We start from the raw sequence: 11,597 nt of genomic DNA on the forward strand, positions 1-11,597 counted from the left end.
CTTGTGCATCGACTCTCTTCAAGCTCATGGCCACCTAATAGAAGAGAAGGCTTGTCTCTAATTCATCGTTGGGGAAGCTTAAATACAAACAGGTTAAGTGCCTCGCCTAAGATCACTAACAAATGCCAAAGCAAGATTCTCACTCAAAAAAGGGACCACAAAGGAAGAGGCACTTGCCCCCAGTGTTGCGTGCCTGTGCGCTCATGCGCGCACGCACATACACACGCACACGCGCGCGCGCACACACACACACACATCCCTCGTATAAAATCAACACATTATCAGCTCTTCCCATCTGCATACTTTCCAGCCCCTGTTCTGCTACTGCTGTTATTCCTTTCATTGTTTAAGGCTTTCTGAAATGTTGATGTGAACAGTGTTCTCTATAGTTGTTCCCTAATGCTGACTCTGGCAGTGGCCACTAGGCTTGTTAAATGTTTCTCATTCTCTGTATCCTCCCTTCTGTGAGCTTTCCTGTTCCCTTGCAAGCAACAGTGTCCATCCTTCTGCCTCATGCTGATGCAGCTAAGCACTCTTAATGAAAATCCAGGAACCCAGCTGACCTGGCTTAATAAATTCTATATTGTCATACCGGCCTGCTTACTGCAGAGCAACATAACTACTCCTCCCTGACCACAGATGGCTCTCAAATCAGTATCTCAGGTCTTGACCCCTCATCTTTTTTTCTAATGACATGTTTTGTGTTGTCTACAAAATAACTCTCCTTGGTGATCTGCCAAGATCTAAAACTAATTATGACAAAACTGAGCCCAGTGTCCTCTCCCTCAAACCCTTGCTTCATTTTAATTGGTCTCCTGTGGTCTGGGGGTACCGTTACCCATCTGGGCACCCAGCATTATAAATGTGGAGTCCTCTTCAGTCCCTCTTCAGTCTGTCCCCAAGGTTAAGCACAAGTTCTACTAATTCATTCTTCCTGATTTTAGGTTCATATGTTCACACCTTCACTGCTTTGTTCCCACCGCTAAACCACAACCACCAGCATTAATATTAGAAGATTACAAACAAATGTTCCTGTTTCCAGATTCTTCTGATCCCATCTGCCCATCACACAGAACAAGCAGTGTTTCCTCACACCCAGTATCTTCAGCGTGGTCAAAGACCTATTATCACCTGCTCCCCACCCACTTCTCCAGCCTCAGCTCATGCTACTTGCTCTCTCATGCACTCTTTGTTTTCTTTCTTTCATGTCCCCTAACTTGACATGACCTTTTTACCTCAGAGCCACTGAACATTCTGTCACTTTTCCTGGAATGTTCTTTACACCACACTAGCCAATACCTACTCAGTGCTTCCTCCAGCCTCCATTCTGATTTCCTTATCGCACTCTGTACTTCTCTTTCATTGCCCTTATCATCATCTGTAAGCATCCATTTCTGAGTGAAAGAGTCCTTCCAATTGTTTCTCCATGTAAGGGGAAGAGCCTTGGGAAAAGATCAGAGAAGAGAAAGATGATGGTTTGTGATGCTGGAAGGAATCCAGTATAACTGAGATAGTAAGAGGTAGCACGGCACTAAATGAAGTCGAAGAGGCGGGTGAGGTCATATTATAGAGCAGCCCTGGAAGTCTGTGGTGAGAAGTTTGATTAGTAACCTGCTAATAATGGAAAGACAGTTAAGAGTTTTAAGCAGAAGAGTAATTTGATCTGACTTGCATTTGTAGATCACTCTAAGTGAAAGGTAAAAAATGAAGTGGAGGGGACAAGAATGATTACTTAAAGACAAATTTGGAGGTTCTTGCAGGTGTTTGGACTAGGAACATGGCTGTGAGGGTGGAGAAGGGTAGACAGTTAACAGAAGTATTTCTGTGTTAAAATTGATAGGCTTTACCCACTGATTGGAAGTAAGAGTGAGGGTGTAGGGATGTTAAAAATGAGTCATAAATTTCCTCTTTAAGCCTGTACATGGATGATAATGCCCCTCACTGGGAGAGGCAGCATGGAAGAGGAGCAAAGGGGAGGGTATTGATGAATTTTGTCTTAAATAGTTCGCGTTTAGGAATCTTCCAGTGAAGACAAGTAAAGATCTCAGTAAGCAATTGGATCTTCTGGATTACATATGCAAATTTGGGAATATTCAACATATAAGAAGAGTTCAAAGTCGCGATGTGGCCTAGGGATGTAGAAAGGGTGTAAAGTGAGAAGAAGAGGTTGTAGAGGACATTCAAATTGCCTGTGTTGCCCAAAAACAATCTGTCTGCCAAGACTTGTCCCTTCAAAACATGCAAAACGTTATTCAAAACTCACATTTTCCGTGAAGCCTTCCCAGATTCACATTGCCTTTATCCTATCATTCTAATAATACTCATTACCCTTGAAAAAGTTATCGTTGGCTACATACATGCTTGTGGGACTCCTCATGCCAGTATTACATTGCAAGCTCCCAGAGGACAGGCTTCTTGTTTCTTCTTTCACTAATTGTATACTTTATTCATTCAATTGGTATTTTTGATAAGGCAGCTCTATACTCTGCAAGTAATATATACCTGTTTAGGTTTTATAAATTTTGAGTTTCCTGTTGTCACAGAGCAGTTTTAGTAATTTAAGTAAATATTTTTGTTTTGGCCCAGTTATGTATGTAACTGAAGAAGATACAATCATATGATTTAGTCAAAATAAAGGGTTAGAATTATAGCTCGCCAACACACTGACCAAAGAAGAATATTAAGGCAAAAATGCTATCAGAACATAAAGCCAGCCAATGTCTTCCAGTACCATTTCCAATTCCATTCCACTGATATGGTTAGGTGCTTTGAAACGTCATTTGTAGTCTTGTCTCTGATCCTACATAATTTGGCCTACACAGACTGTTCCTCGTCCATTAAGGCTGCCCTAAGAATTGACAGCTGTCAAAAAACATTACTAACAGAGTGATGTTGAGTACCCTCATCTGCTGGTCACTGCAGCAGTGCTCACTGGTGGCCTGCCAGAGAGAGAAGGGGCTCTGGGGCTACTGATGGCATTCCACCAGGCTAGTCTTCCACTGAAGCTTTTGAGTTCCAGTTCATTTTCTCAGACTTCCCCTGAGCTGGGTGGTTGGAAATAGCAAGAGGGAAGATGAGTACCACTAAAAGTTTTTGATCAGGTTTTCATATCACCTGACATCAAGTACTTAATGATCCTTTCTTCTGACTGGCACATAGCAGGTTTTCAGAAAATTTGGTTGAGTGATTTAAAGAATGAAATTAATATGAATTGAGTACATAATTAAGTACTAGGCAATACACTATGTATGTGAGCTTTTAAAAAATAATAATAATACCAGGATATTTTTTTCATCAGATGCTAAGGATGAGGGATCCAGAATTCAAAGCTGGTTACTCTGCTGAAAGACTGACAGCTAGTATATAACAAAATGAGAATTTGCATATGAGTCAAAAATTTTCCTCCAGGTAGGATTTTCCACATTGGCAAGGTGAAATAATTGCTCCAACCACTAGAAAAATATACTGATTAAGAGAACTTCAATGGTTGGAAGGATAGAAGGCTCTCACACTCCCATGCTTGAGCTACTCAGCACTGATCAGTGCAAGCACACATCACGTGAGGGGCTTTGGCAGCCCACGTTACACTACACAGTTACGTGACAGACACAGTTTCTCTGAGTTCCTCCCCCGAAGTAGAACAGATGATGTTCTATACAAGTATATATGAAGTTAATCAGTTTAATAAAACTGTGCTGTCAGCCCAAATCACTAAATCAGATTTCAATTTTCCATCTGTTTCAATGAGTCACATCCTACAAATTCAGGGTCAACTTTATATGTGTGCACAGTAAGTACCTTCATATCCCAGACTGGCTGTAGTTCAAGGAGACTATCCTAAAAATATTTTCCCCTATCAGAAGTTCTACTATTAGTGCTTTACGGTATTCTTACAAAACAAAATTTCTCCTTAGAGGACTAGTACATTAAATTTCTAGCCAATTAAAATGAATGGGTTTTTCAAGTAACTTCCTATGAGTTCTAGAAGGAGCATGGCAGCACCCTCCATATGGATATGGTGTGTTGGTAAAGAATACAAAATAGTTAAAAGGGCCCATATCCAATTGCCACTCTCTTGCCTACTAGTGCGGTAGATTTAAAGGTTACTTAATTTCTGTGAGCCTCCATTTTCTCACTTGTACAGTTAGTAAAAAATTAAAAACAAAAAGCTAACCTTATATTCTTGTAAGTACTAAATAATAATAATTATTTTTTCATTACAACTTAAGGCTAAATCTATTTAAACTTCCCTTATGCACAGTGAAAAATGGAACCCATTTTGTAATGATATGTGATGCATTTATTTTAGGAAAAAAATCTGTAGAAGTGGAAATCACTGATATAGAAAGATAAAGAAAAATGCAAACGTGCCTTCATCTCAGCAAATAAGGAGTAATTGTGTGGGGGGGGTGATAATAATCAGTATTACAGTACAGTGGTCTATATTCTGAATTAGTGGTGTCAGGATTTTACACAGACAACACTTCTATTGGTTTTAAAGATACGGACATTCTCATACTAAAAGGTTGCTGAAAATTTCAAAATGCAGGTCTCCCCGAATATAGAAACTTTTGAAGACTTTAATACCAGACTCTTCACCACTGTGTTAGTTTCCTAGGGCTGCCTAAGCAAATCATCACAAACTAGACAGCTTAAAAGAACAGAAGTGTATTCTCTCAAGGTTCTGGAGGCCAAAAGTCTAAAATCAAGGTGTCAGCAGGACCACACTCTCTCTAGAGGCCCTGGAGGGGGGTCCTTCCTTGCCTCTTTCACCTTCTGGTGGCTGTCAGCCCTCTGTGTGGATGTATTACTCCAATCTCTGCCTCCATTTTCACATAGACTTCTCTGTGTGTCTGTGTCTTCTGTCTCTTATAAGGACACTTGCCATTGGATTTAGATCCTATGTGGATAATCCAGGATGATCTCATCTCTGGAGTCTTAATTATATTGCAGAGATCCTTTTTCACAGGTTCTGGGAATTAGGACATGGACATACCTCTTTAGGGGCCACCATTAAACTCACTGTAATCAATAGCAAACTATAATCTTACAATTTTAATAGTAATAAATTATAGAGAGTAGTAGCTCTTACCTATTAGGTAAGTCTGTATTAATTCTATTTAATACTGACCAAATGCCCTCTTCATGCAGACAGTATTTTATAGACAATGGATGTTCCATAGTGAATCAAGCAGCCATGGTCCATGATGTCTTCACAGAAGTTATAGGCTAGTCTGAGAGACATCCAATTAACAACTAAATATAAACTTACAATGCATTGTGGCTATTCATATGGGGAAAAGAACAAGGTTCCATACAAAGGGTAGTTCTAGGCAGAGTGTGCAGGGAAGGCTGCTCTTATGGAAAATTTAAGCTAAGACTTTGAAATATGAAGGACCTAGGCACACAAAAAAACTAGGGAACAAGGGAATCTGCAGAAGGAACAACTTATAAAGAGGTCCAGAAGCAGGAGAGATTGAGACAGTTTCCAGGAACAAAAACAGACAACATTGTTGCCAGTGAGTGAGTATAGAGAGAAGGGACTGGAACATGCAAAGCCTTGTGGGCAATGGTAAGGAATCAGGTTTTATTCTTAGAGAAATAGGAAACTTTTAAAGAAGAAATTTGGGTTTTTAAAGTTGACTCTGCTTGCCTGGTTGAGAATAGACAGGGCAAGAGTGGGAACAGTGTAATAGCCCAGACTAGAGACAGTGACGACTTGGACAAGGGTGACAGAAGAGGATGAAAGAAGGAGGCAGGTTGGAGTAACACTTAGAAAGTGAAATACACATAACTTGATGAAAGATTTATGTGGTGATAGGGAGAAGACTGTATCAATTCCAGGGACCCAGCTTGTACAAATGGATAAATTCTGAAAGCATATAGTCAGATGGGGAAAGCTGCAAAAGTCATAAGATTATGCAGTAAGGAGTCATTTAATTAGTAATTGGTACACACATACATTTGATGAGGTAGTGAATTTAAGTGTCAACTTGGCTAGGTCACAGTACCCAGGTATTTGATCAACACCAGTCTGGATGTTGCTAGGAAGGTATTTTTTAGGTGAGATAAACATTTAAATATTAGAACAAAGCAGAGTGCCCTACACAATGTCAGTGGGCCTCATCCAATCAGCTGAAAGCCTAAAGAGAAGAGACAGATCTCTAAGGAAGAGGGAATTCTGCCTCCAGACTGTTTCAGACTTGACCTGCAACATTAAGGCTTCCCTGATTCTCCAGCCTGTCAGGCTGCCCTGTAAATACTGAACTAGCCAGCTCTCACAGTCACATGGACCAAACACTTAAAATCCCCTTTTCTCTTTCTCTCTAGGTATAGATATAGATATACCTTGTTTCTCTGGGGAACCCTAAAAAAATACATATAATAATGAAATAATTTTGTAAAACAAAATATATTTGCATATGTGCATGTGAAGACTTGCAGAAAATATACCAAATATTAGAGTTTTGGAAACTTTTATGTCTGGGGTACCTGAGACACAAATGGAATTGTCAAGTTGAGAACTGAATATACAAGTCAGGAACTCAGAAAACACGTCTGAGCTGGGGCTATATAGTTGTGATTTGTCAGCATATAAATAAATTTTAAAGCAAGGAAATGGATGAGACATTAAAGTGAGAAATTTCCAGAAATTGTTCTAATTATTTGGTATATCTCATTTCATTTAAAACTTACAGCAATAGGGAAGATATAAAATAGGCATTGTAATCCCTAATCTACAGATGTGGAATTGAGACTCAGAAATTAATTATTTTGCCTGGAGTCACACAGGTAAAATTCAAACCTGAGAATGACTCCAAAGGTGATGCTCTTAATCATTGTGATTTTATTTTGTATTCTTTAGTTGTAAATTAATTTTATCATGGGTTTTAAACCCAGTTTTAACTTTGTAAATAAAAGATTTGACAAACAGTTCAGTAAAACCTTTTGGAAACTAATTTTTAAACACAAATAGCCTAAGTTATTTTAATATCATTTAACAAAATAATTTCACTTCTAAAGTCTACCCTAAAGGAATAAACATAGGGGACGATAAAGATGCTTTGCATAGTAATGGTCATTACAGATTACTGACAATCTTGGAGACCTGGAATAACCTAAATATTGAAAAAGTAGGTGAATAGTTAAATTATTATGTGTTTACCTATGTTTATTATGTAGTCATTGAAAAAAAATTTATTCAACAATATTTAAAACATTAGAAAATGCTTTAAATATAATATTAGCTGAAAAATACATATGCATACTTAGTAGTATGTTATAGAAATATATTTGTATATGAACATATAAAGAGGATTTGTAGAAAGTATGTTGAATATTGAGTGCTTACCTCTATATTGTTGGATTGTGAGTAATTTTTATATTCTTCATATTTAAGTACTTTCCAGATTTTTCTACAATGAATATATATTACTTTGTACTCAGAAAAAAATCCTTTGTTTTATTTTTAATAACACTGAATTTCAAAATCCAGGAGCAAAAACTATAAAGCTTCTATTCTGTAGCAAACCATGCCATTTAATATGTTAGCTCCAGCCTTTGCATTCATTTATATTCTTATTAAAAATTTTAATGAGTTTAAAAATACTTAGTGATCTTCTAGAGAATTTTAAGAATTAATGTTTATGTTGTGCTTTGCGGTCATTGGATAAAAGGTGCCACATAAATGCAGTGTATTATTATTGAGTGTTACTAAAGAAAATTGAAGACAAAGCATGTAATAAAAATTTCCCTGCAGCAAAAATTGAGGTCCATATCTGGTTCCATAGTGTTTAAATCACATTTAACTGTGAAAGTACCAACATTAACATGAAAATATTTTTGCTGCAGTCTAGAATTAGCAATGAATATGTGTAGCATTCCATTTTTAATTATATATCATATTTCATAGTAGATATTGAAATTGTAGACCACAAGATATATCATTTAATAGGTGCCAAAATTACAAAAATGAAAATATTTTTTATTTCATAGAACTCACACAGCTGAAGTTTCATTTGGCAACGGTAATATTAAGGATATATTGATTGAAATGGAATTTTAAAATCTAAAACCACCATCAAACCTTCCAGGTGTGCAATCGTATTTTTAGTCAGTTCCTAATTATTCACATTAAAAGTGAGTAATAGAGAGCATCTGTCAATCAGGTTCTCAGATCATCTGACTTATAGTAATCAAGAGATTAGTTTGTGAAATACAAGTGAAGAGAAACAGAAGGGTATGCACAGAGATTATATCTACCTAAATAATAGAGAGGATTGGGGAGGAAGAGGGGAAAAGCTAACCAGTTTAGAGATGGAAAGGGAGTTTCAAATTTATGATGTGTTCAATAACTGTTCAGGGTAGCAAGAGAACTGGAGAATTTAGGAAGGAATTTTTAGAAACTTAATCAGGGGATCCTCTTTATGTGATGTTGGAATTCATTTTTAATTATATTTGTTGGCTGTGCATTTTTCTATAAATATGATTATCTGTGGAAATTGTGCTACCTGGGGCTCCAAGATTCATTTGGGGTTACAAAGAAATGTAACTGACCCAAAATAGATGAATTAGAAGCTTAGTCATTCTAGTTATATGTATATAGTAAATCCTTTCCCTTTTTATTATACAAGTCCAAGGAAAAGAGTCCTATGTTTTAAAACCTTAATTTCAAAATCAATTTACAAACCATATTTGTGACATTAAATTACTAGATTTAGTCAACTTGAAGAAACAGAAATGAGGTTAGGCAGCCATTTTTTACATCGTGTGAACTGTCCTACAAGATGTAAAAAAATCTTCAATAATGCATCTTTTCTTCACTGTTTTTCAGTTGCCTAAACTAAATTTATCGTTTTTTTAAATTAATACAACAATTTTAATTTTATAGAAGCCAGAAGGCAATTTTTAAGAGTAGCAAATTAAATGTCTTCTGATATGATGGGTTAAGATGAGTTCTGAACTTTAGTATGCGTTAAAATCATCTGGACAGTTTAATTCAAATGTAGATTTCAAGATTCAATACTGCTGTTAAGATTCTGATTCAGAAGGTCTAATGTGGACCCCAGTAATCTAGCCAAGTGATCCTGAGCAGAAGATTTGAAAATCTCAGTGTTGAGAAACACTGAATTAAAGTTTGATTCCAAATAATTGGAGAAAGTTTGGGCTACAAAGCTATATATGATATTTTCAGAAATTTTTGCATATGTAATATCCTAAAAGATGATTAATTACAAGCCAATTCTAAACTCACATACACAATTTCAGAACCACACAAAATTTCCATGCAAACTTTGGTCAGCTCATTCTTAAACTTGGCTGTGCCTTTTTAAGTTCAAAAACCAATTTCCATGTGAACTGTTTTTATAGCACATTTTTATTATAGTAAATTATTGGCGTGGTGTTGAGTAATAAAACTGAGGTTATAGAAAAAAAGTAGTTATTTATATTGGAAAAGTTGAAACTCATTTTCCTCTGCCTTTTCAACATTTTCTGATTGGTTTTGTCCATATACATAAAGCAAACTGGAGATTTATATAATTGTCCTGTGAATCTGGGTAATGGACCCTTGAGTCTGAGTAAGAAAACCTCAGATTTTCCTTAACAACATCTTTTTCTTCTAAGTTTTCTGGGTAATTTCTTTGATTCTCCAGTTTGCGTAACCTAACTACAGACAACCATTACATTCATCATTGACTGGGCCTATGCGTTACAAAAAAAAAAAATTACAGAATCATAAAGTACAGTCAGAAAAACTGACCACACCTTATCCACATATGCATCAAAGTAGTTCAACTGGAATTCAAAAATTTAGATCTCAAAGCACTGAGTTAGCGTTTTTGTAGAAAAGTATTGCATAGATCACTCTTATTAATGGGTCCAAATTGGTCATATTTCAATTGGAAAACATGAACACCAAGCTCTGAGTCCCTCCCAGACTGAAATTTGGTCCTATTCACTGCTATATCTCAGTACTTACAACAGTTCTGACAAGCAGTCCGAGCACTATATGTTACAGAGTAAACTATATCAGTAAATATTTATAGGTCAAGGCCAAAGATTGTGTTCTGTTTGGGAGGCTCAAGTAGAGTCACTCTTCCATGTGCAAGGGGTTGCCTCTCAGTGGTTTGTGAACAGGAGATGTCAGATCATCTCGAGATGTTATGTAATATTTGTGATCACCAAAATAGTTCAGAGTATGGTTTTATTAGCTTGTCTTTTTGTTTTCATTGTGCAAGCAGACTGGAACAGGTTGACAATAATTTGAAGTCTTTGTCAAAAACATCACAGTAAACTTTCAGCAATATAACAATCACATCTATGAATGAATTAGTCCCTTTGTGGGTTACTCACAGGGCATATATGAGCTCTCATTTCTGTTGTCTTAGTCTACATATAACCTCTGCAAGATTTTCTAACATTTCTTTCTCTTCTTCTTAGGGTCAGACATTGCATAAAGCCATGGAAGCCAAAACACATCATTACCTTCCACTCTGCTCCTTAAGGGAGATGTGAGTCAGACCGTGGATGAGCTTAGAAAGAGATAAGGTGAGCTCCAGGTGTTGTGAATCAGTCAGAACCAATCCAGTATCTCTCTTGAGCATGGAATCAGTAACAGGAAAGCCTTTGGCAAGTGATAAAACAGGATGGGAAGCTGGGGAATTTTCCAAATCAGATATTCAGAATGTGTTTTTATCATTGGAGTGGAAATGGTATAAACTCCCAACACATAAAACACCTGGATTAAATAGAGTACAGAAATATAGAGCAAAACAAAATAGAAATTATTTGCAATTTATCATTCTTTCATTACCCTTGTCAATGTTCCCCCCTATTAGCATAAGTAATTCAAACTTTCAAAAATTATTTGTGCCCCAGTTGTTTAAATTATAAAATAACTGACTACATTGTGCAATGTTTAAAAATTGGGATATGTTTAAACTTTTTAAATTGTACTACTATGTATTTAGACAAACTGGATATATATTTGGAAGAACATTGTTGGATTCAAGTTAATTAATATCCTATGTTTATTAGTAATCATGTTAGTTTGGTGAAATGTCTAAATATACTTCTAACTACAGACTTGATCAACTGGTCACATTTGTGTTTCCTGTGAAAGTTTGATATCAACAAAAATTTTATTTTTCTCTTAAAAAAATATTTTTGGAACTTCGTTAAAATGGTACTGTTAAGCTATGCATTGAAAACTCTCAGCCACAATCCAAACATACAGAAATGATAGATTAAATATTATAAGAGAAAGATGAAAATTTACAGCTAAGTTCAAAGTAAGGCAGTTATCTCCATGGCCTGGAAGTACAAAGAAGCCAGTGGGACAGAAGCAGCAGTTGTGCTGGGTTCTATGTCTAGAAACAGTCAGGGGCAACCAGGAACTTGGTACGTGTAGAATAATGGGACTGTATCCATATGGATGTAGGGGCTGAAGCCTGTCTCTCTACTTGAAAACAGAGCCAGTATAGGTTTTCATGCTGAAAAAAAGAAGCTAAAAAGAGCTGCAATTGAATATTTTCTGAGGTTATAGCTTATCTAAAATATCACGCCTATTATAGACTGACTGTGTTGCCTCTCAATTC

The 11,597-nt window shown here is 36.4% G+C and overlaps 1 long non-coding RNA gene across 1 annotated transcript in view; it reads left to right on the forward strand.

Annotated features, from left to right (window-relative positions):
• The window catches only part of LOC116662644, a 167,929-nt gene extending 157,387 nt beyond the window's left edge, over positions 1-10,542 (forward strand). The window contains exon 4 of the long non-coding RNA XR_004318623.1: positions 10,441-10,542. This is a non-coding gene — a long non-coding RNA (uncharacterized LOC116662644). The remainder of the gene's footprint in view (positions 1-10,440) is intronic.
• Positions 10,543-11,597: the final 1,055 nt, after the last annotated feature.

The sequence above is a fragment of the Camelus ferus genome, chromosome 3, assembly GCF_009834535.1.
Source record: "Camelus ferus isolate YT-003-E chromosome 3, BCGSAC_Cfer_1.0, whole genome shotgun sequence".
NCBI lineage: Eukaryota > Metazoa > Chordata > Mammalia > Artiodactyla > Camelidae > Camelus > Camelus ferus.